Source organism: Typopeltis vanoorti, chromosome 2 (genome assembly GCF_054136105.1).
Source record: "Typopeltis vanoorti isolate ZY-2024b chromosome 2, IOZ_Tvanoo_1.0, whole genome shotgun sequence".
Lineage (NCBI taxonomy): Eukaryota > Metazoa > Arthropoda > Arachnida > Uropygi > Thelyphonidae > Typopeltis > Typopeltis vanoorti.
In genome coordinates, this window is record NC_143550.1 from 50904749 (window position 1) to 50930062 (window position 25314).

The following is a 25314-nucleotide window of genomic DNA, read 5'->3' on the forward strand; positions in this document are numbered from 1 at the left end:
CCTCCCTGAAAATACTAAATCCATCACATTATCTTCCTGTAACTACATGATCTGCTGTTAGTCAAGTCTCACTAATGCCTATACCGTTTAGTGAGGTTGCACTAGCCAATGCTTCAGACTCCTCCCTCTTGTTCCTGATACTTCTGGCATTAGTATATAGAAACTGCAACATCCCTCCATGCTTCCAATCACCTTTACTTCCTGAATTAATTACCCTATTAAATATTTTTTGAGAGACTAGATTCTACACTTGTTGGTGATTCTCACTCATTTGCCTCATTGGTGCATTCACACACACTCGTCTGACTATATATTCCACACTCTCAGTGAGCAAAGTTCTCTCTCTTTCTCTCTAGATACCTAACTCCGAATCCATTTAAGTGCAGTCCATCATTTTTACGTCCATCAAACTCAGGCCATAGGTCCAGAAACTGTACATTATTCCTTCTGCACAACCCGCTTATCGATTGATTAGCTATCATTTTACATTAACACAATTAACATTATATGTTAATAAAATTTGATTTAATTAATACAATTAATTAGAATAGTTAAAATTTATTTTTCATTTTAGGATGGTTATAAATAGATACTGTGAATTAGGAAACATTCTTTGCATACATATATGAAAAAAACATTTGGTTATTAAAGTTTCGTTTTGTTCAGAAGTAGTAGAATTCTGTTGCTAATTACTAAACACACTTTTTTCAATAATTTAGTTATTGTAAAAATGACGAGTTTCAGCGTGCATGAGTGCATGCACACACACGCCTATGCCTCAATATCTTGTTTTAATATTAGTCACTTTGCTGCCAGATTTTTTTCCCCTATGGTAATATCGCTCACGAAAAGTTGGAAACTTATACCGCATAGTAATGCTTACGGACTGTTAAACCTTCAGTTCAGACCGTTGACGTATCGCCATATACTTATACTAAACTGCTCACAAGACGAATCGAAATATATCACCCGAACACTCCTGTACTTCTATTGACAAGTCCAATAGAAATAATGAAACTGGTCAAGCTAATAATATGGAGTTTTCTCAAATTATGTCATGTGACCTCAGAAAGTTAGCAGCAGTCCTCCCCCGTTCCTCTAAATATAACAACTATTACCGAATATAAATCAAAATTTTACTACATCTAATTTTCCCAATTGACAATTGGGAAAATTAGATGTGACAATTGTCCTTCCTTTTTTGAATTAATTATTATGGAATAGATATCATATAATATGATATTTTATGATAAGATGATACCGCTGGATTTTTGCAAAGGTTCTTTTGTAAAATAATAATAATAATAATAATAATAATAATAATAATAATAATAATAATAATAATAATAATAATAATAATTTAAACACATTTTTAATAAAGTGTTTAAATTATTTAAATTCATCTGAGACATAATTGTCTCAGATGAATTACATACATATAATGCAAAATTTAAGCAATAATATTGTTTTCTTCGAAGTGACTAAGAAAAGATTCTAATTAATATCATTATAATACGCATAATGAGAAACTGATATAACAGCATAATTCGTGTATTTGTTATTATTATTATTATTATTATTATTATTATTATTATTATTATTATTATTATTATTATTATTATTATTAGTAGTAGTAGTAGTAGTAGTAGTTTTTTTATTGATTTCTAAAATATTTACACAATTACAATAATCGTCTTTAGTGCATTCCAGCTTGTAATTTTTACAAAAGTTAGCACTAAGTACTGCATATATGATTCAGTTTCTACATTGCATTTCAATTAAAATTTTGATAATCATACTTTTTTGCATCTATATATACAACACGTGTTCTTCTGATATTAACGAAGATTACACGGAATTTTTGAAAAATGGATAATAATAATAATAATATGATAATGTCTCAGATAAATTACATACATATGATTATTATAGATGATTATTACAGACATTTTTTGCAGTTTACACATTATGTTTAAAATGACAATTTTTCTATTTTCATAGTACAGAGTATTTACATATTTACAATTAATGCATATTGCACTTGATGCTCTGTACTTTATACTGTACGCAGTTTAAGGTACATTATTTCTTTTCAATGTTTTTTTCTTTGGATACAAATTCATATATTTTTTTTAATATCTGTATCTTCATCATTATTATACGGTATAACAAAACTGACTGTTTTGTTACATAATTTGCAGTCTTTGATTATGAGGATTACCTGTGGATGAATGAGGCGATTTAATCCCACCTACTTCGAAGCTTGGGTTAGCTTTTGTGAAGAGAGTGGGATTAGCCTTCACTATTTTATGTTGTTGTTGTTACTGTTTATGGATGGAATGTAGGCATGGATGCTGGTGATTTGTGATGTGTATATTAGTGTTAATGGTATATTAACTTTGTTGGTATATTTTCCAGAGTTCGTGTTTTAATGTTCTATACTTGTCTATGTGTTTTAAATTTCTTGGTAGGTTGTTGATTAGCGCGGGTATCTGATATGATCTAAACAAAGAACCATATGAGTTGTAGAAGGGTGTAGGGATGTAGAGAGTTGTTGTGGGTCGTATTATACGATATGTGTTTCTGTTGTTTCTATAGGTGATGTTGAAGTAATTCCTTAGTAATATTATGTAGTATTTCAGATTTTTAATGCTCAGGATTCTGTGTATCGCTATGTGCTGGTCAGATATTGGTTGTTGCGTGTAAGGTGTCCAAATCACTGTTGACACAATTTTCCTATGTAATATTTCTAATTTTGTTAGGTGGCTGTTTGATGTGTTTGCATAGACTGTTATACCGTATCTGAGTAGGGATTCGCAGATACCGTGATATAGGAGTTTTTTTTATGTTAGATGGAATAATGTCTTTTACTTGGAAGAGTTTCGCTGCGATGATGCGGAGTTTTGTATGTAGGTATTCTATATGTTTTGTCCATTTAAGGTGGGAATCTATACAGAGACCGAGGTATTTTGCATGTGTTACAGGTTTGATTTCGGGACATTGACAGTTTTTTTGTTGTTAATGCATCGGTATGTGTGACAGTGTATCGATAGTGGTGCGGGGCGCATGATTCTCGGATTGTGTATCATTAACATCTGTGTTTTGGTGCCGTTGATTACAATTGCGTTTTGGTAGAAGTATGTTGTGATTTCATTTAGGTTTTGTTGTGCTTTGAAGAGAGCCGTGTTAATGTTTGTGTGGATTGCTAGTAGTGCGGTGTCATCTGCGTACTGAAATATTTGAATTCTTATGGCCAGGTTATTAACATCGTTAATGTATATGTTGAACAGAGTGGGTGATAATATGGCGCCTTGAGGGACACCGTATTTTATTTGTATACCCCGGCTGATACATGTACCTATTTTTGTTACTTGTGTTCTGTTTGAGAGATAGTTCCTGAACCAGGTATGCAGTGTTCCTCTTATACCTATTGAGTATAGTTTGGTGAATAGTATGTCATGTTCAAGTGTATCAAATGTTTTGGTTAAGTCAAGCAGTATAAGGACGGCGTACTTGTTTCTGTCGAGAGCTTTGTTTATTGCGTCGGCGATATCTTCTAATAAAGTGATGGTACTTTTTGTTTTCTGAAAGCCGTATTGATATTGTGAGATTATGTTGTACTTCTGTAGATAGTTTTGTAGTCTGGTGTGTGTGTGTGTGTGTGTGTGTGTGTGTGTGTGTGTGTGTGTGTGTGTGTGTGTGTGTGTGTGTGTGTGTGTGTGTGTGTGTGTGTGTGTGTGAAGAATTTTTGAAATGACTGGTGGGGTAGCTATCGGTTTGTAGTTCTGAGTATCTTTTCTTTTACCATGTTTGTAAAGTGACGTAATTATTGCAGTTTTTAGTTGTGGAATAATGCCAGTGTCGAGTGTTATGTTTGCGAGTTTCAAAAGTATTGGATTTATTTGTTCAAAGTGTGTTAAAATGTCTGTGAGTCTTATTTTGTCTATTCCTGGAGTGGTGTTTGATTTTAGCTGTAAGAGTGCTTCTTTCAGTTCCTGTTTTGTTACAGGTGGAAAATACATTTTGTTGTTGATTTTGTGTCAGTAGTTTTTTGTTGATCGTTGGTAGATTGTCTTTTATGAGTGTGTGATATTGTTTGCGAAGGCATGGTTGAATGAGTCTGTTAGTTCCTCTTGGTTTGTATCCTGACCGAAACTTTTTGCAAAGTGTGTTCAAAGCGTGTTGAAGTTTTCTTCAGACTTCTTTCTTCAGAAGCTTTCTTTTTTCGATGCCGCTTAGCCATGCTTCTAACTCATGCAGAAAGCTGAATGGATAATTATCTGGGTGTCTGTATATTATGTTTATTGTGTATTTGATACTATGTTTGTAGCTATTTGTGATTTCCAAAATCTTGTGCTGAAGTTTTCTTTTTTCGAGTTACTAAGTCGTTTAGTGTAGCCCATGTTGGCTTCATGTTGTCGTTATATTCCATGAATTTTTGGAAGTAGTAACGTCTTCTTGCCTACGAATTTTTGTTGTTAGTTGATTTCTTGTGTTTTTGTATAAGGTCTGTAAATGTGTGTTACTGGGTGACTTTTTAATTTTTTCCGTAGATATTCTTTTACAGTAATACAATTTAGTAAGTCGCCATTTATCCATTGATTATTGTATGTTTGTCGCCTCGTTTGTGTAGGCTTTGTTGCATTTTTTGTATATTTCTGAGAACTTTAGTTGGAAATTCTCATATAATGCTATAGGATCATTTATTTTAAGTAGGCAATTCCAGTCTGTATTTTTTACAAGGTTGTCGACAATGCTCTTTAATATGATCGAGTTTCGTTGACATTTGTGGTGGTGAGAGGAGGTGGGGGGGGGGGGGTTAGGTAACATAATAAAACGAAGTTGAGACAAAGTAGTGATCGGCAACTTTGACGTTAATTACTGATGATGTATATGTATGGATGGGAGCCCGTATGTTGATATGATCAATGCACGATTGTGTTACTGAATTGTTGAGTATTTCTTCTCTTGTTGGGGAGTTAATGGCAGGGTTTATGTTGTACTGATTTAGTATATCAAGGTATGTGTTAGTGATTGAAGAAGCGTGGTCAAGAGTATTTATATTAATGTCTTCTATTAGGATGAGCCTATGTGTTGTACGGGGTTCGATGCCGCTTAGCCATGCTTCTAACTCATGCAAAAAGCTGAGTGGATTATTATCTGGAGATCTGTATATTATGTTTATTGTGTATTTGATACTATGTTTGTCACTATTTGTGATTTCCAAAATTAGCGTTTTCGCATGTTCGAAATGAGTTTGTTTTTCAGTCACATTGTATTTTTCTTTGATAAATGCCATGCTACCACCTTCTCTTTTTTTATTTTTTTATTTTATTTTTTTTATGTTGGATCCATATACAGGAGGTTGGCTGGTCAACCTATAGTACGTTAGTACCGTATATGGGTGATGGGTTATGAAAGGAGAAACTTGTTTACATTTGATTTGAACGCCTGTATATTGTATTCCTTGGGAAATACGTCATGGGGAAGACTGTTCCACAGTACTGCTGTAGCAGGGATGAATGAGGAGGAGAAGAAACTTGTTCTGTGGGTTTCGAGGTGTACTGTAAAAGGATGTTGGGCGGCAACTGTACGTGTTCCAATGGGCTTGTACAGGGTGGGGGAATTATTGATGCTGTTTCAGATGAACTTTTGTTTGGACTACATAAGTTATAGGTTTGGTAATTATTAATGTTGTATGTAGTAGTAGTAGTAATATTAATAATAATACAATAATAAATTACTATTGTAGTTCACCGTTAAACAAAGAAATATGATTGCATGTTTACGTTTTTTTTTTCAGAGTTAGAAAAATATGAGTATGCAGATTATGTACAGTTAACATATCATATTTTATGTTTAGTACAAACATATAGTAAACAACAACGAATTAATAATAATAATAATAATAATAATAATAATAATAATAATTTTTATATAAATATATATTTCACAGAGATATATTAACATAGTTCACAGAGATACATTTCGCCGGCGTGGTTGGCCGAGTGGTTAGCTTATCCGCTTTCCAGACAAAAGGCTGAGCGTTCGAATCCCGCTGTGGGTATGAATGTTTGTAATTGTCTACGAAAGTGGTGGTGGTAGTCGGCGGTAGATGGCGTTGGTGTTATATGATGAAGGCCGGTGGAGTAGAGACCAGGAGTTGTAGAGAAGATCCCCTCCCTCGATGAGTCTTTGGACTCCCTGGAGGTGTGATGTAATAATAATATTATTATTATTACCATTCAGGCTATATTTACAGTTATATGGTTAACACATTGCCATCTGTTCGAAGAGTTCAGTGTTAGTGAAATAATAGCAATATTGATAATAATTACGATAATATTGATTATGAGGATTAGTTGACTGAGGTGGGCTAATCTCACCTACTTCGAAGCCAGGGTGTGAAGAGAGTGGAATTAGCATGCACTATATATGTTGTTTGGTAATTTTTACGGATGGAATGTAGGCTTTGGATTCTGGTGATTTGCGAAATGTATATACGTGTTAATGCTATATTAACTGTGTTGGTATAGTTTCTACAGTTCCTGTTTTAATGTTCTGTAATTGTATATGTGTTTTAAATTTTGCGGTGGGTAATAATAATTAGTCCTTTGCGCATGTTTAGCCTACTAAAATAGAGCTGGTAAAAGCGGAGCCCATTGTTATGATGGAAATATTATATCATATCAATTTATTTGCTCGACATTTTCATTTTATATAGAGAATATTTACTATTATTATTTAAACCAATAACTTTAATAAATGGCTAATAACCTTTTTTGTTTCTTTTTGACCTTTTGAAAGCTATTTGTAATTGTCATAAGTTTCAACCTTTTGGAATTTTATTGTCCAGAATATAATCCTTTCTTTGATTTATTTCTAATTTCTGTATTATTTTTGTATTTTGACTAAAATATTGCATAATATTTCTCAATTGCTATGGCAACATATTACACCGTCAAATATGAAGGAGTCAAGTCTTCTGTATCTCTGTAAGAGCTAAGATACTGACAAATTTGTGAATCGTGCATTCATTCAGCAGTCGAGTCATAAGAGTGACCAGGAGAATTAGAAATTGGAAACATCAAGATCCGAAAATTGGTTCTTGCAAATTGAAAAAAAAAAAAAAGGCGATCAAATATTGTGTCTGAGAAATTTATTCAACTATCTAAATGGAGAGTGCAGTGATTTCTGTTGTGAAACCTCCTCTTCTAGAAAAGCTGTCAGCCTCCACTGCACAGTGTTAAAAGTCTAGAACAATGTTAATCATAGAAATTGAGATAAATTCACTAGCCTTTGCGTTTCAAATTTTTCACTCTTTTAGAATACATACTTGTACAGATAAAGAAGCACACCTGTGCTGTCATGGTAAACTAGCGTTTAAATCTTTAGGATAAATTTTGAAACATTCTTTCACTCACTTTCATTTTTAATCATAGTGTAACTAGGTAAAACTTAATTAGATAAAAATCCATAGAAGTGAAAAGAAAGTGTATTATAACCAAAGGTTCAGAAATACCGAAATGGATATAAATGTCGAAAAGATGTTTATTAGCAATGCATTCACCGCTTTCAAAAATCGATTCTGCTTTAGGAACTGTAAACGTTTATTTTTTTATTAGTTTCTGCAGAAATGGCTAACATTTGAGCAGCTGTATTCGACTCATTTCCATTTAAATTACCATTCATACCGACAAAGTGAGATTTATATGTAATCGTTTACTGAATTCCACACATAAAAATAGCATTCCAACTTTACCTAATCCATTTACATGTAAAATGGGAATGAGCACGTCTGTGAGAAAAATATTTGATATCATCACACCATGGACATGACCGAACTACAGTATTTAAGTGGATTAGAAGTGTTAGAATTTTAATATACTGAAAATGCGTTGGACTTTCAGCATAAATTTATTTGAAACTCTGTTCACCAGCCTAGATGATATACTGCTGTACCCATTTGGGAGACTTACATAAGCTAGCATCTTTCAAAAGGCGTCATTCATGACATTGCAAGCCATTGCTCCATCTTTTAAAAGATGCATTTAGTAAAACGTTTTTAATAGTAGAAATGATTTATTGTGGCATGTATCTGGAAGACACTCGTTTACGTTTTTGTTTTTAAGTAAAAAAATTCCTGACTTATTTTCATTCTGCTTGTAATAAATTACATTTCATACTATATCTTCTGACACTTTCTTATTGGTAATTAATCTTTCTGGTGTGCATACAGTGCATGAGTCAGTGGGAATACCGACACCTGGAACAATGTAACAAGAAAGTTGAATACGTAAATTATACAACTCGCGTGATGTTTGACAGCATTATTTCTTTTTTACTTCATTCTGTTAGTTTTGCTTCCTACGCACACAATGGCAAGGAAAGAGAAAAAAAAATGAACACTGTCTATTGTATGGTACTGATTTATATATGAATCCATTTTCTAAACAAACACTAACGATATTTAGTAAAAAGTGTACAGCATAGCGAATGAATAGACCTTTAAAATAGGTTTGTAGCGTTAGATTCCCGATCCATAGGGCCCAATTGTGAGATAAGACACAAATCAATATACATATTACGTTTTAATATTTAATCCAAATAGTGTAATTAATAAAAACTTTTAATTCAGAAAATTAATACTAAAACGTCTTAATCCAGAAAGCCTTAATGTAGGCGTATGTTTGTAAAAAATACTGGTAACGTGTTTGTCGTTTTTGGATGTCTTGAAGCTTAACTAGTGCTTTAAGACATCCGAACATAAATGCGTGAATCTAGAATAATGTTTTTAATAGGAAAATCCACAGTTTCCATATCTAGAAATATTAACATAATACACACACACACACACACACACACACACACACACACACACACACACACACACACACACACACACACACACACACACACACACACATATATGTGTGTGTGTGTGTGTGTGTGTATTATGTTAATATTATGTTAATATGTTATTAACACATATTAACATATTATGTTAATATGTGTCTGTTAAAGATACCAAGCAATTTTATAAACTTGTTTTTAATCCTTTTTTTCCCCAAGTAAGGAAACAAGCAAGTAAGTCAAGTTTGTGCCTGAAGTATTTTCAAGTCTGAGGCAACTCGTGGTAAAGGTGGAATAAGTTATGATCACTTTCCTTAGTATCTCCCATAATGCAAAATATCTCCTTGCGGACATGTATGATGCTATGCATTAAGGGAAGGGCCACTACCCAGACCGGTTTCGACATTTATTGAGGTCTCGTCAGTGGGAGCCAGGCCCTGAGATGCCAAGGTTGAAGTAATGCAGTACTTTTACATTTTACCTATGCAAGTTGCCACAAGGTGCTTTGACCTTATTAAATAAATATCTCAGGATGAGAGAAAGATGTAGAAAGTTTTTTTATCTTGGATATACTATACGTTAAAGATACCAAGCAATATTATAAACTTGGTTTTAATCCTTTTTTTCCCAAGTAAGCAAACAAGCAAGTAAGTCAAGTTTGTGTCTGAAGTATTTTCAGTAAAGGTCGAAACCGGTCTGGGTAGTAGCCCTTCCTTTAATGCATAGCATCATACATGTCTGCCAGAAGATGTGCTTTGCCTTATGGGAGATACTAAGCAAAGTGATCAGAGCTTATTCCACCTTTACCACGAGTTGCGTCAGACCTGAAAATACTTCAGGAGCAAACTTGACTTACTATATATATATATATGTATAGTAAGTCAAACTTGACTATATATATATATATATTTATTTTATTTATTTTTTTATTCATATAGTATCTTCATAGAAACTGAGCGACTTGACTTGATGAAAACCTAATTAATGCCAGGGCAGGAAAGTTAATTCTATTTACATAGCCTTGTATGATAAGAGTTATCACTTAGTTTGATATATCTGTCAGTTGCGTTTGTTCTTTGGTTATTTTTCCTTTTTCTTCATTTTGTCATGTGGATAAAATTGTGGTACTAGATCAAGAAGTGATACAAGCGCGAGAATGCCTGTTGGAAATGTTTCGTTAGCGAGCAAGAAATGCGAGTCGTGTAGGGAGCGGAAGAATGAAGTGGCTGATATTAAGGATAAAAGGTGGGAATGTGAAAGTGTTATGGAGAATGTAGCGGAAGCAGTGAATGATAGTTCACGAAATACAAATGAGAGTTTGAAGGAAGTGGATGAAAGTAAGAATGTGGATGATGAGATGTCAGTGCGGAAAGAAATTGCGCTTACGCGGACTCTTTCACAGGACAAAACGTGAGCTCGAGTGACTGGAGCAACAATTGGCGCGTAGTACAGCAGGAGGGAGCAAGAAGAAAGAATGAATGGGAAAAGCACAAAAGTGCAAGAAACTTTGAGAAAAGAGAAAGTATTGTATTGGTATTCGATGATGAGAGTATACTTAATAAGAAAGTGACGAAAACATGTTTCCCAGGTGCAGAAATAGAGGAAATGTTTGTGAAACTGTAAGTTTGCAGAAGAAACAAGTGAAGGAGTAATTGTTTTGGCACCATGGATGATTTGACAGGTGAGAAATATTGACTCCATACATCTATAAACTGCAGTTTATAGATGTATGGAGTGAATTTGATGGACGAAAGGACCTGTATGTCTGATGGACTGCACTTGAATAGTTTTGGAGTTAGATGCTTTGGAAAAAAAGGTCGTGCGGTGGTGGTGGAGAAGATTCAGAGACAAGCAACCAAGCTCGTAACAGGTCTGTGGAATTTTCTCTATGAGGATAGACGGAAAGTGTGTGAGTTGCAGGGATTAGCTGAGAGGTGGAGGAGATGGGATATGATAGAAACTTATAAATTACTAAAGGGATTATATAAGATTGACACAAAAGAAAATTTTCCCTACATAAGGAGTGTGGGAAACAAGGCTCACACTTGGAAGTTGTCTAGGAGTGTGGTTATTAAGGATGTGTGGACTAGGTTCTTTACTTTGAGAGTGGTGAATGAGTGAAATGGATTACCACAAGTGGTTGTGAATGCCCCCAATAGTGAATACGTTTAAGAATAACTTGCGTTCAGTTAAGAACCTTTGTAATTTTAGGTTTTTCACGTCCTGGACATGATGTGAAGGGCATCATGGATATTGACTGAGTTATTGAAACTAAATAGCTTCATTTTCATTATTAAAATTAGACTTTTGGACAATATGATATTTGTATTATTTTAAATAATAACTGTTGGTGTCAAACGTAGTATCAAGAAGTGCCAAAACAGCATGCTGATTTTTTTTTCAAGTAAATATTAAGCTAATAATTCTTTGTTTATTTGAGTATATGATGATACTTAAGCAGAAAAAAAAAGTGATTTTGGACTTTCAACAACTTCACTCACTCTATACTCACTTTCCCATACACTGCATTGATTTCCTATAGTCTTACGGCATCATGTGTGTGGGAGTGATATCACGCGCTTGTATCACACACACACACACACACACACACACACACACACACACACACACACACACACACACACACACACACACACACACACACACACACACACACACACACACACACACACACACACACACACACACACACACACACACACACAGGTAAAAAACATTTACACACACACACACACACACACAAGTTAAAAAAACATTTACACATACACACACAACATATATATATATATATATATATATATATACATACACACACACACACACACACACACACACACACACACACACACACACACACAACATATATATATATATATATATATATATGTGTGTGTGTGTGTGTGTGTGTGTGTGTGTGTGTAAATGTTTTTTTTTACCTTGGGAATAATGTATATTAGGGTTACTAAGTAATTTTATAAACTTGGTTATTTTACTCCTAATCCCAAGTAAGCAAACAGTTAAGTTTGCGCCTGAACGTAGTTCAAGTCTAAAGGTAGTGCAACATGTTACAGGGCAACTCGTTGTAAAGGTGAGTAAAGCTCTGATCTCTATTCTTAGTATTTCTCATAATGTAAAGCACATCTCACTAAGAGATGTATACTGTTATATACATTATGGGTAGGGGGGGTCACTACCCAGACCGGTTTCAACCTTTTTTGAGGTCTCCCCAGTGAGTAGCTAGACTCTGAAATACCAAGGTTTTTAGTAATACAGAGCTTTATCAAATTTACCTATACAAGTTGCTTTTACTTTGAATAAGAAACTCTGGATGAGATAAAGATGTGAAAAGTTTTTTACCTTGGGAATAAGTAATACCAAGTAACGAGTTGCCCTGGTGTTGCACTACCTTTAGACTTGAACTACGTTAAGGCGCAAACTTAACTGTTTATAAAATTACTTGGTATCTTTAATATATATTATCCCCAAGGTAAAAAACTTTTTCACATCTTTATCTCATCCAGAGTTTCTTATTCAAAGTAAAAGCACCTTGTAGCAACTTGTATAGGTAAAGTTGATAAGGCTCTGTATTACTTGGTATTTCAGGATCTAGCTACTCACTTAAAGTTCTAACTGAGGCTCGGCTATTGCTGTTACCCTCCTGCCACGATCAGAGCTTTAATTGCTCAATAACGTTTTATCCATACACTGTCCGCTACAGATAACGGGGAAGATGAAAAGCATTCTTGCTTCGCCCCTTTAAGCCAGTCCTTATAAGGATAAGGACTAGCTACTCACTGAGGAGACCTCAAAAAAAGGTTGAAACCAGTCTGAGTAGCGACCCCCCCACCCATAATGTATATAACAGTATACATCTCTTAGTGAGATGTGTTTTACATTATGGGAAATACTAAGAATAGTGATCAGAGCTTTACCCACCTTTACAACGAATTGCACTACCTTTAGACTTGAACTACGTTCAGGCGCAAACTTAACTGTTTTGCTTACTTTGGAGAAGGAGTAAAAAAACCAAGTGTATAAAATTACCTGGTATCCTTAATATATATTATCCCCAAGGTAAAAAACTTTTCATACATACATATATATATATATATATATATATATATATATAAAATTACCTGGTATCCTTAATATATATTATCCCCAAGGTAAAAAACTTTTCATATATATATATATATATATATATATATAATCGTTAAAAACCAAGGAAAAGGATAAGCTATTCACCTCTGATCTTTTTCTTATGTATATTAACTGGGTGTCCGTAAAGCGACACTCCTGTTAGTAGAGATGTATCTTTCACGAATTCATTCCAGTCACTTTCTCATTAGTTTTATTGTTTCTGTCTTATGATTTTTGGAAGTTGTCTAAGAGTGTGGTTATTAAGGGTGGGTGTGTGTGTGTGTGGACTAGATTCTTTACTTTGAGAGTGGTGAATGAGTGAAATGGATTGCCACGTGTTGTGAGTGCCCCCCCCCCCCCAATAGTGAATATGTTTATGAATAACTTGCGTTGTGTGTTTCTCTTGGCATAGATTGGTTTTATTTAGTCATTATATTTTTTTACAAGTCTGTAAAAAAAAACACGTGCTGCTCCTAGCAGCTTCTACTTAATATCCGTTCACAATCCAATTTCAAGCATACAGTAGCAAAAGCAATTTCTCCCTGTTCTTTCATTGCATTTACCTCTGTCCTCTAGAATAGTTGTCTTCACACTATTTTAAAAATTTGTTTTATAAATTCAAGGAGCTATATGAGTTCGTTCAGAGCAGACATTTATATAAACATGCAAATATTTGGATTCTGACCCGCTGCCTTTTCGTAACAAGCAGTGGTTTTTACCAACTGGGCTAGTGCGGCAGACTGATGTTTTTCTCGAACTACAATCTCCTGCTGTTCAAGAAATACATCATTAGGACAATTCTTCCTTCTTAATCAGTTGTTTTTGAATATATTTTCTAAATTATGCCTACATTTATGTTACGGTGTTATCTTTTTGTTCATTACACTTTTGACTTTTGATAAAAGTCTTAGTGTACATACAAAACTTTCCAGTAACATAAGCATCGTAATGGTTGAAATATTTCTCTAATAACTATACTTCATATTTCTAAATATATTATGCTATTTTAAATTGCAAATATTACATATTCAATTTAAAATAGTAAAATATAGTATTATATTTTGCTCTTTTCAACTATTATATATTTTGAATTGAAATATTGAAATCATTGAAATATCAGAGTATTGAAATCATTGAAATATCAGAGTATTGAAATATTCAAATATAATTATAATTAAATATAACTAAATATAATTCATTTATAGATTGTATTTAGTATATATCTTGAAACACGGTGTATACTATGAACGATTAGTAACACAGTGATATGAAATTGTTTTCATTATATCATTTATATAATTATTCATATAATCATTATAATCATATTATGATTATTAATATGAATATTAGTTTTCATATATGATTATATTTTTTATTTGGTGAGCAAACTTTTATCACAGACAATAGGGTAATTTATAGACAATGAGATAATTTATAGACAATATTATAATTTATAGCTCCATGTCTACAATCAAATTATAGAGTACCTCTAAATATTCCAAAAGCTTACAGAAGTTTTTCGAGATATATTTCAAACTTTACTCAAAGGTGAGATTTGCCCTAGTTTTCCTTGAAGTCCTCATTTGTCAGACTTTGCTCTAAAGTTTCCTGTAAGATTATCCACTAAAGTTTCGTGCGCATTACTAAGCTATCTCTGAATTTGTACGACAGGAGATGGAGTGTGGTTTCCTAATGTAGGAGGAAAAGGGCGATGCTACGCACGATAAAACTTCCAGCGTTTGCTTTGACGGATGGCTTCGTCTGCCTCTTTCGTATAGGAAACAGTCTTCTTCTTTGATCAGATTGAGTGACCAAATTGAATAGAACTTAAGGGGGAAAACTAATGCATTTCGAAGACCGTTTGAAGAACTCCTCCGAGTAATACCTTTATAAAAATATGATTTCTATATCAGTTCAATGGCAAACGGAGTCAGAAGATATTCATGTTTCTTTCGGATAACAATGGAGCATCGCAAAGGATTTTTATTTAACTTTTTTCTTTTCCCGAGAAAGCAAAATATATTGCATGCAGGTATTTTGCGAAAGAAGACGCTGTTTATTAATTTCTAAATCTCCTAGAAACACTAATGTAAATGTAATTATTTAAATAAAACGTAACACAAGTTTTTCAAAATTTGCATTTATTCATTTTTAATTATTTTGTCATCGTATATCTATTTGCTAAACGACAAATTTTTCTTATATATCGTACATTTCGTTCTATCAGGCTCTGTGATTTCAACATGTTATATTTAATATTGGCACAGTTCTCCCTCAAAATTTCTAAGGACTGCGAAAAATCCAACAGTAACTTTCTACTGTGTGTGGTTTGAATGATTGTACAGATTTGTCATATACCTGACTATATCTGTTTAAAAAAGTAGCAAAAGAACAGACAACAGAAAGCAGTCTCTTAAGTGGATCGGGAGAAATTTATCATTCTTTATTGGATCAGCAGGTAGAATATAAACAAGCTAACTACGAAAGAGGAAAACAACTTTTGGAAAGATATAATGATAATTATGTATATTGAAAATATTTTTTTCAGATTAAAATTTTGATGCAGTAAGTGTGGAGACATTTGGTGCAGTAAGTGTGGAGACATAGGATGATTAGTTTAGAGATGATACGTTAATTTATGAATCGTATGAGTATTTCCATGTTAAGACCGTCGAAAAATGGGCACTAACATCCGTTGACAAGAATCACAAAATGGATTCCTGCAGATTTATGGATACACATTGGTAAAGTTAATTGTGAATAACAAGTGTCTGAAAATTGATGAAATGAAAGTAAAATCGATAGATGAAAGATTAAAATTTATAAGAACGGTGAATAAGTCACATAAGTCACTCTTGATTCATTAGTATTTAGTATATAGTGAGTTACTTCAGTAACTATGCTGAATATCATTGACCTGCCACTTTTATTCGAAGGATACCTCCTTCGAATAAAAGTCAGCATCCTGAAAACTTTGATGCAGAATTAAATTATTTATTTCATTGTTTTTGCTCTAATGAGAATTTTAATCCGATTGGAAAAAAAGAAGAAAATTAAAGGAGGAAATCACGTTCTTCGTAGATAAATCTATGTGACATTTTTTAACCGATTTCAACAACATTTAAAATATAATTGTCTCTTCGTTGTTATTTAGAAATTCACTCTAATTGGACCAAAGAAAAAAACGGAAGGTGTATTCTTTCTCTCTATAGCTTATATTTCTGTTGTTTGCGATCACTTTTGAAATACAGTTGCTTCTTATTGTTTGCGTTTTAAATATAAATACATTTCTATACATTTGGACCAGAACGAAGGAAAATAAAATAAAATGTTGCAGACACTCTACATATCTCGCCCATCAAACTATTCAGGAATAATTCCTTGAATGCTTACTTCCTATTTCTGAAATAAGCGATAATCATAAAAACAGCCAACCTCTTGCCTTACTTAGCTCAAACTTGAGCCAATTACTTGCAGGAGGTTGACTACTATTTAAAAGCGGTTTCCTGACATTATTGTTTAATTGTTGGCGTGTAAGTTCTCTAAACCTGAAGAAATAACATAACGACCACAACATTACCACTGATAAAAATAACTCCGTAAAAGTATCCACTTCTAAATTACAACTGATTTCATACTTTCTCAGCATTGTTTCACATTTTTGCATATGGGATGCTTTTCACAATATCCGAATTACAAGGTCATTATTCACGACAAGCTGAACAAAAGAAGTAGATGAAAAGATTTGTCCAACAAAGGGTGTAACCCATTTTTTTTTTTCTTAAGACGTGCTAATGAGTCTGGTACTAATTTACATATCGCTGTCATTTTGATTTTACATTTTTATTATAAAAAAGATAATTAAAAATGAAATTTCCGCGACATTTATTAAATTTATCAAAAGTGATGAAAGTTAATATATATATTAAAGCCGAGAGACACCAAAATAGAAAAAAAAAATATTAGAAAAAAAAATAAAATGCTGTCATTTTGATTTTACATTTTGATTATAAAAAGATAATTAAAAATGAAACTTTTTTTCCGCTACATTTATTAAATTTATCAAAAGTGATAAATACAAAAAATTAATATATATATATATATTTTTTTTTTTTTTTCAAAATTCATTTTTACTCGGTTGGAATATTATAAAATAAGGTTTAATGACTATTACCGAGAGAAAAGATGACAAGATATATTTAACAAGATACTACTAGTTTCCTAGTTTCGTTACATGAACATCCTCAGGTATCATAATCAAAGAAGTATATAAAAAATTACAGAGACTTAAAATTGTATTAACAGAACAAGTATAAAAAACAGTAGCGTGTTTGAAAAAAATAATATATATATATATATTAAAGCCGAGAGACACCAAAATAGAAAAAAATAAAATAATAGAAAAAATAAATAAAATGCTGTCATTTTGATTTTTGCATTTTGATTATAAAAAGATAATTAAAAATGAAACTTTTTTTCCGCTTTTTTTTTTATACTTGTTCTGTTAATACAATTTTAAGTCTCTGTAATTTTTTATATACTTCTTTGATTATGATACCTGAGGATGTTCATGCAACGAAACTAGTAAACTAGTAGTATCTTGTTAAATATATCTTGTCATCTTTTCTCTCGGTAATAGTCATTAAACCTTATTTTATATATATATATATATATATATATATATATATATATATATATATATATATATATATATATATATATATATATATATATATATATAATATATATATATATATATATATATATAATATATATATATATATATATATATATATAATATATATACAGTATATATATATTAAAGCCGAGAGACACCAAAATAGAAAAAAATAAAATAATAGAAAAAATAAATAAAATGCTGTCATTTTGATTTTTGCATTTTGATTATAAAAAGATAATTAAAAATGAAACTTTTTTTCCGCTACATTTATTAAATTTATCAAAAGTGATGAAAGTTAATATATATATATATATATATATATATATATATATTAATGCCGAAAGACACCAAAATAGAAAAAAAATACTGTTTATTATTTGAGCGCACAACTAGTTTCGTATTCTTGGAAAAATTCAATGTGCATGACATGAAAAGAGAAATACAAAAATACACATTACAAGAAGCAGCTATAAGTGCCCAATTATGAGTATTATTGGGCACGTTCACGCGGATATGCCAAAGTTGGATAGCTGAAAAATGACAACCAGATATAGCTAAGGTTAATATTGAAATAGACCGGATTGAGGACAATTTCTGTTGATTCCACAATTCATCTTTTCAGTTCATCATAGCATCTAAAATGTTTTCTGATTTGTTCCAAATCACTGGATAAATGACAGAATCTTCCTCGTTAGGGCGAGCTGAATTAAGAACGTGATTAAATAATGCGCTGGTTCTAGTTCTCCCATATGTAATGTCTCTCCCATGTTATTCCTTACGCAACTCTGTCTGACCAAAATAGGACACATTTCAGTTACACCAAAGAGGATAAACTCCTGGATTCTTTAGGCTGGCATGTTTCGGTTTAGGTGTACCGAGCAAGGAACGGAGTTTGCAAAGAGAAGTAAAAAGAAATGGGGATTTTTAATTTCTTGAGAATTTTAACTGACTAAAATTCTAGTTAGAAATTTTGTTTTGAGCGCAAAACTAAAATTCTAACTCATTAAACTAATTCTAGCTCAAAACTAGAATTTTAGCTAACTAAAATTCTACTTAGTTAAAATTATAACTTGGAAAATTATAAAATTATAAATTATATAAGAAGTACATATTAAGAAATTAATATGTACTTCTTTTTACTTCGCTTTCCAAACTTCCTTCCTTTTTCGGTACACCTAAACCGAAACATGACTACGTAAAATATCCAGGAGTTTATCGTCTACACGGCATCTCCATGAATCCATTCACCGTCATGAAACTCACAACCAATTCTGGCAATCCATTCAGCTCACTTATCACTCTCCACGCAAAAAATTTGGTCCACGTACCCTACTAAGCACACTCTTACACAACTTCCACGGATCATCCCTAGTTCTCTGACTATTTGTTATATATTGAAATATTTCACTTGCATCAGTTTTATAAAAGTCCTTTAATATCTTAAATGTTTCTAGCATGCCCCCATATTTTCTGCTTATCAACTAGACTTTGTAACCAACAAACCTTCAACCTGTCCTTGTAGTTAGTATTCCACACACCTGTCACATCTTGGTCACTCGTCACTGAATCTTTTCGACCTTCTGGTCCCCAAGAAACCCAGGTGACCAAATCTGTGCGCAGTAGTCAAAAGATGTAGCCGAATCATAGTCTTATAAAGAGGGATAATAACTTTCTGATCTTTACTTTTTGATCTTTACTTTCTGAACTTTTGCAATATGCCCTCTGAACTTTAACTCTCTGCCCACCATTATCCTCAAGTCCCTAACCTCATCATTTTTCTGCAAACTAGTACCATCAATATGATTCACCATATGCAACCTTTTCAACTCGAAGTGCATAACCTTATATTTTGCAACATATTCTCTCCAGTTTTGCATCAGAAAACAACTGAATATCCCCTCTTAAATCTTTCCGTATGTCATTGATATACAAATTAAACAGTAGTGGCCCTAGTACCGAACCCTGAAGTACTCCATTAGTCATCATCATTCTCCTAGACTCCACTCCACCATATACTACTCTCTGGTGTCTGTCCGTCAGCCATCCCCTATCTTTACTACTAGTCTCATATACATTCCTATCTTCTCCAGTTTTTGTAATAGTTTTCCATGTAGTATTTTGTCAAGTGCCTTGGCAGAGTCGAGCAGTATCGTGGTGTAGCCATTACCTTTATCCAATTCTGCTGTCACTTTATTATAAAATGCGAATAAGTTACTAAGACAGGACCTCCACTTTACAAACCATACTTTGTACTATAGAGTATCGCATCCCTATCCACCCACTGTTGTATTTTACCTTTCACCAACTTTTGCAATACTTTAACAACTACTCTCGATATATTAATTGGTCTGTAGTTTTCTACCTCTGTCTTTGAGCCACCTTTATGCAATGGTGCTATCTTATCATCTTTCCACTCCCATGGAACCCTGCCAAAGCTGAGACTTAGATTGAACACCTTCGTCACATTCAATGATAATTCTCTTGCACATCCACGTGAACGGGCTGATATTCCATCTAGTCCCACTTTCTGTGTTCACATTCATATTTTTAATATGCTGAACACTTCCTCTTCATCTACCTCAATGGTGATATGCATCTCTGTAACATCAGCCTGTAATGTAATGTTACTCGACATTTTATAATAAATTTTATAATATCGATAAAATTTCACCCGATATACATAACAAAAAAACTGTTTTGGATTTACTTTAGGACCTGTTTGGCTAAGTCTCTGTAAGACCAGACCAGATTATGAGAGATTATTAAGATTATAATCTTAATTCTAACTTGGTTTATCCTCTTGACGTTGGGTATTTAGTCTGATACTGCTACTCTCAAGCAGTCTCTTACCACTTGCGATGCACTACTCACATTCTTTCCTTGTAGCTTCTCAAGCCATGGCACTGTTTCAAGATGACTTCTGAGTCTCTTATAATTACCAGCCTTGTAGTTGAACATAACCCCCCCCTCCTTCTTGACTGCGAGCTACACGTGTTTGGAAACTTCCCAGAACAAGACCGCATTGTCACTCTCCCAAATTGGAGGCAGAGTATCTACCGTGGTTATTGATACCTTTTCTGATGCTGCTATCAGATTCAAAACCCTCAAATCCCTTGTCCCATCTATAGCATTTTGTTTAATATAATTATCCCTTAGCAACTGTATATATATATTATAATCTTATATAATATTATGGATATTATTTCTGGGAAAACTCCCATGTTACTCCTCTTAACAAACTATTATATTTACGGCTATTTTGCCTGCTTCTGTTTAGGAGTGCCCCTGTTTAAATGTCATTGGCTTTTTACTCACGGATTCTTAGGGCATCGTAGATGTATATTTACCAATAAATATATGTATTCTTATATTATATAATATCTTATATAATAATATATTATATAATCTTATATAATATATTATTATACAAGATTATATATATCAAGTTTCTCTTTTAGGAAGTCAATTTGTTTAACATGTGCAGTTTTTTTTCACGATTTTTCACGAGGAATGATTCAGAAAAATTCGGAATGAAAAAGGTAAAGTGGCATTAACCGATGTTTCAACAGAGATAATACTACTATTATAGTATGACCTATATTACACAAAGCGAATATCATTCAAAGCTCATTTTTATCAGTTTCTTACCCCTTCCGTTTTATTCTCTTGTAAATTTTTATTAACTCCCAGCATTCGATTAAGTTGATCAGAACCAAAGGCACCTTCTGTTGGAGCAGGGATGTTGACTTCTGTGACAGAATTGGCGGTTGTGGTACTTGGTGCTGTAAAACAGAAAAAAAAAACACCAGAAGCTTTTAAAGTAAAGGACGGTAGAGAAATATAGAAATCTTGTAGTTTTAACATTGGATATCACATAATTTTTTTCTTTATAACCTAAGCGATTGTAGGCAAAACGTTGCGCTAAGAAAGTGACTTTTCTGGAAAGTGATGATATGCATCTGACTTATTAAACTTATTTCACCCGATATAATGTTAGCTTTAGAGCCTCCATAGCTCGGTCTTTGCGACTGTTGTTCGATTCCCGTCGGTGACGTTAGGTACCGTTATCTGGTCTCTTTCGACTAAATATGAGTTAACTGGTCTCATATAGAGATAGAAGTTTTTTTTCACTTCGAAATTCTGCTTTTTCGTCTCTCAAAACAGGCAAATCGGCCCATGAACACACACTGTTCATGGGCCGATATATATATATACACCCCATACGAATAAATAAAAAATAAATAATCTTCACTTTCTTGTGGATTGGATGAAACAAGATCAGTATAAGAAGGGATCCAACCGGGACTGTATTTTGCCTTTCATTATGGTATATTTTAAGGCTTAATGTCTAAACAATTTTTTTTTTTTGAGAGGGGAGGATTTTTTGTAACATTGGCAATTAGAAAACGATCATGGAAATCACCGAATGTCAAGGTGATTTCCATGATCTTATCTCCATGGCATATCTTCCTCATGAAGAGGAAGATATGCCAACGATAGATAAGACAATGAACATACACAGGCGCATATCTTCATGAGGAAGATATGCCTCTGTGTATGTCCGTTGTCAGTCGGAGTAACATACCTCCAACCGACAATGGATATGCACAGAGACTATACCTTCCTCTAGAGTTAAAATATCTAGAGATATGACGTGTAATAAATATTGTATACATAAACAGTGTATAATTATGTTTAATCGATATCAGAAGTAGGGCTTAAAGTTATTACATTTTACTACACTGTACGTGCGGATTGCACGTACAGTGTAGATAAAAGATAACACATGGTCCATACTGAAGTCGGATGTTTTGGTATAGTGGCGATGATTATTAAAACCTATCAAAATTATCTGTATAAATACCAGATGCTGTATAATCCTGTGAAAGAACATACAAAATGGCTTAATGACTTTTTTGGAATGTGGTTTCTGCAAGTGCGAACTTTATATACCAAACTCCACTCTGTTCCAGCTCAGCCTCTCATTTGGTATACTAAACGTATGTCCACAATTTAGTCTTACTTCTTGAAATTTTACTATTATTTTAACTTGCTGTACAAAAGATTGATTTAATAATCTCTACCATACATTTTACCCATTTTTAATGTACATCAGTAGATAACGACAGGTTCGTTTAAAGGAGCCTCTTTTATGTATGGTAGTGTAATAACTTTAAGCATAGATATATTTCTCTGTCTTGACGAACGTACAGTTTCATTATTTTTGATGTAAGATTTTTTTTTTTTTAATTTTTGAAAGGCGGCATAGTCGCATTTTATTATTTTTGCAAATCTGACCATTTTACATAACTGCACACATTTACGTCTGGCAAAGTAAATTAATTGCTACTGCTATTCTGACTCAACCGCATTACACTATCGTGTATCTCCTATTAATTGAATTTGGTTCGATTGGATTGTAACCGATGCATATAAGGCCAGCGTATTACGTTTGTTGATTGCGTGTGCTCTGGACGGTTTGCCTGCTTTGTGGTATGAGCTAAACGAGTTGTTTAGCTCGAATCGAAACACACTGCTTTCATTAATGCTAAACAGTGCATCATATCGCTGTGACACCGTCCCTCAATAGTAATCGCGATCAGTAGATTAGAGTATATTAATGTTCAACTCATACGGTTTTAATCTTTGTTCATCATGTGTTATCCAGTTAATGTTGTTAATAAGCGTAGGATAAGCAATCAAGGAATTAAAAAAAAATCAAACTATTGCAATTCCTCGATTGCTTATCCTACGCTTATTAACAACATTAACTGGATAACACATGATGAACAAAGATTAAAACCGTATGAGTTGAACATTAATATACTCTAATCTACTGATCGCGATTACTATTGAGGGACGGTGTCACAGCGATATGATGCACTGTTTAGCATTAATGAAAGCAGTGTGTTTCGATTCGAGCTAAACAACTCGTTTAGCTCATACCACAAAGCAGGCAAACCGTCCAGAGCACACGCGATCAACAAACGTAATACGCTGGCCTTATATGCATCGGTTACAATCCAATCGAACCAAACTCAATTAATAGGAGATACACGATAGTGTAATGCGGTTGAGTCAGAATAGCAGTAGCAATTAATTTACTTTGCCAGACGTAAATGTGTGCAGTTATGGAAAATGGTTAAATTTTCCATAAGTGGTTATCACGACAACCTTTCAGATCGTTACAACGAGTCATTTTAATGGTTAACTGCCTCGCGTTTTATGATTCTAGACTATAGCCGCGTTTTGTAATTTGTTTCATCTTTCCACCTTCTTTCATTACTTGTACGCTTGATTCTATTCCCCTTTTTCTATTTGGATTTATTTCTTTCATATCCACAGACGACATAATTCTGTTAATCCTATACAAATTTTGAACTGAGTTGTTTTCGTCACTTTAGCTTTGTATTATAACTAGCTTTTGTGGTTTATCTAATGTTATACCTGATCCTGATGCTTCTGTTTCCCACAAGAAGCAGAAATGTTGCTGTAGTATTTGTTTATCTATGTTTAACCTTTTCTGTAGGCAACGGGAAACCACCTTGCGTCATATCTCCCTAGTAATCAGTTGCAACTCTTCCAAATAGAGAAAAGATTACGCCTTTTCTGAATTCGTAATCCTGCGGCCTCCTCTCTTTGAGAGAGTTGTAACTGATTACTAGGGAGATATGACGCAAGGTGGTTTCCCGTTGCCTTCCTTGACATAAGTATTTATGACTGTAACCGTGTGTGTTCATTGGACCGGTTTGCCTGTTTTGAGGGATGAAAAACCCGAGTTACCAGGTGGAAAACCATCCACTTCCGTACGAGATCGATTAACTCACCTTTAGTCGAAAGAGACCAGATAAATTCATCACGTCATGGAAGGGAATCGAACCCAGGTCTTTCCGACCAAAGGGGTTTGTCTATACTGACTGAGCTACGGAGGCTCTTTTCTGTACTATAGGTAATTAAAACAATTCTGCCTATCCATTCGGCAGTGTTTTCGAGAAGGTCATTGATTTTCTTTATTATTCGAGTAACTACATATTTTTATTTTTATAGTTGCATATCACAGTCATAACGTTTGTCTATGTTAAAGTTAATATATAAATGTTCTGTAAATGTTTATCTTCAACGTACTTCCTTGCACTCCATAATTCGATATTAATGTAGGATCACATCATCACTTATTTTATGTTGACGACTATAATCACTTCTGTATACCTACTTTTGGAAACTTCCGGAGAAGTTTTTTTTTTTAAATCCCTATTGTGTTACATCAATTCTCAACCATGTAGGTCTGAAAGCTATACAGAAATTTCCTAACCTTATTTCAAACTGAAAAACGTTTCTGATCCCATGTTGAGGGCTTGTCCTAGTTATGAGCAATTTCCGTTTTGGACCTCAAGACATCGCTACTACCAAGCATAAAGAAAAAAAAAAGTCTTGTCCAAAGGAGTCTCAAATATGGGACAACTCTTTAGACTAAAAATCCTAGGAAATTCCGGAAAAATGATCCTGTTTGCAATAATCTTTCTTCAGATCACGAGAAATTAGTGAAATGAAAAGCAGTCTGAACTCCTCAGTAGTTATAAATAAAGAATCAAAAAGTGATAAAAATATTTGCAATGATG

At 33.3% G+C, this 25314-nt stretch overlaps 1 pseudogene across 1 annotated transcript in view; it reads right to left on the bottom strand.

Annotated features, from left to right (window-relative positions):
* Window positions 1–25314, bottom strand: part of LOC150109007 (BDNF/NT-3 growth factors receptor-like) — a 233062-nt pseudogene that overhangs the window by 70335 nt on the left and 137413 nt on the right. Inside the window, exon 3 of the transcript XR_016549163.1 lies at window positions 21344–21477. The product of XR_016549163.1 is annotated as a BDNF/NT-3 growth factors receptor-like (transcript). The remainder of the gene's footprint in view (window positions 1–21343; window positions 21478–25314) is intronic.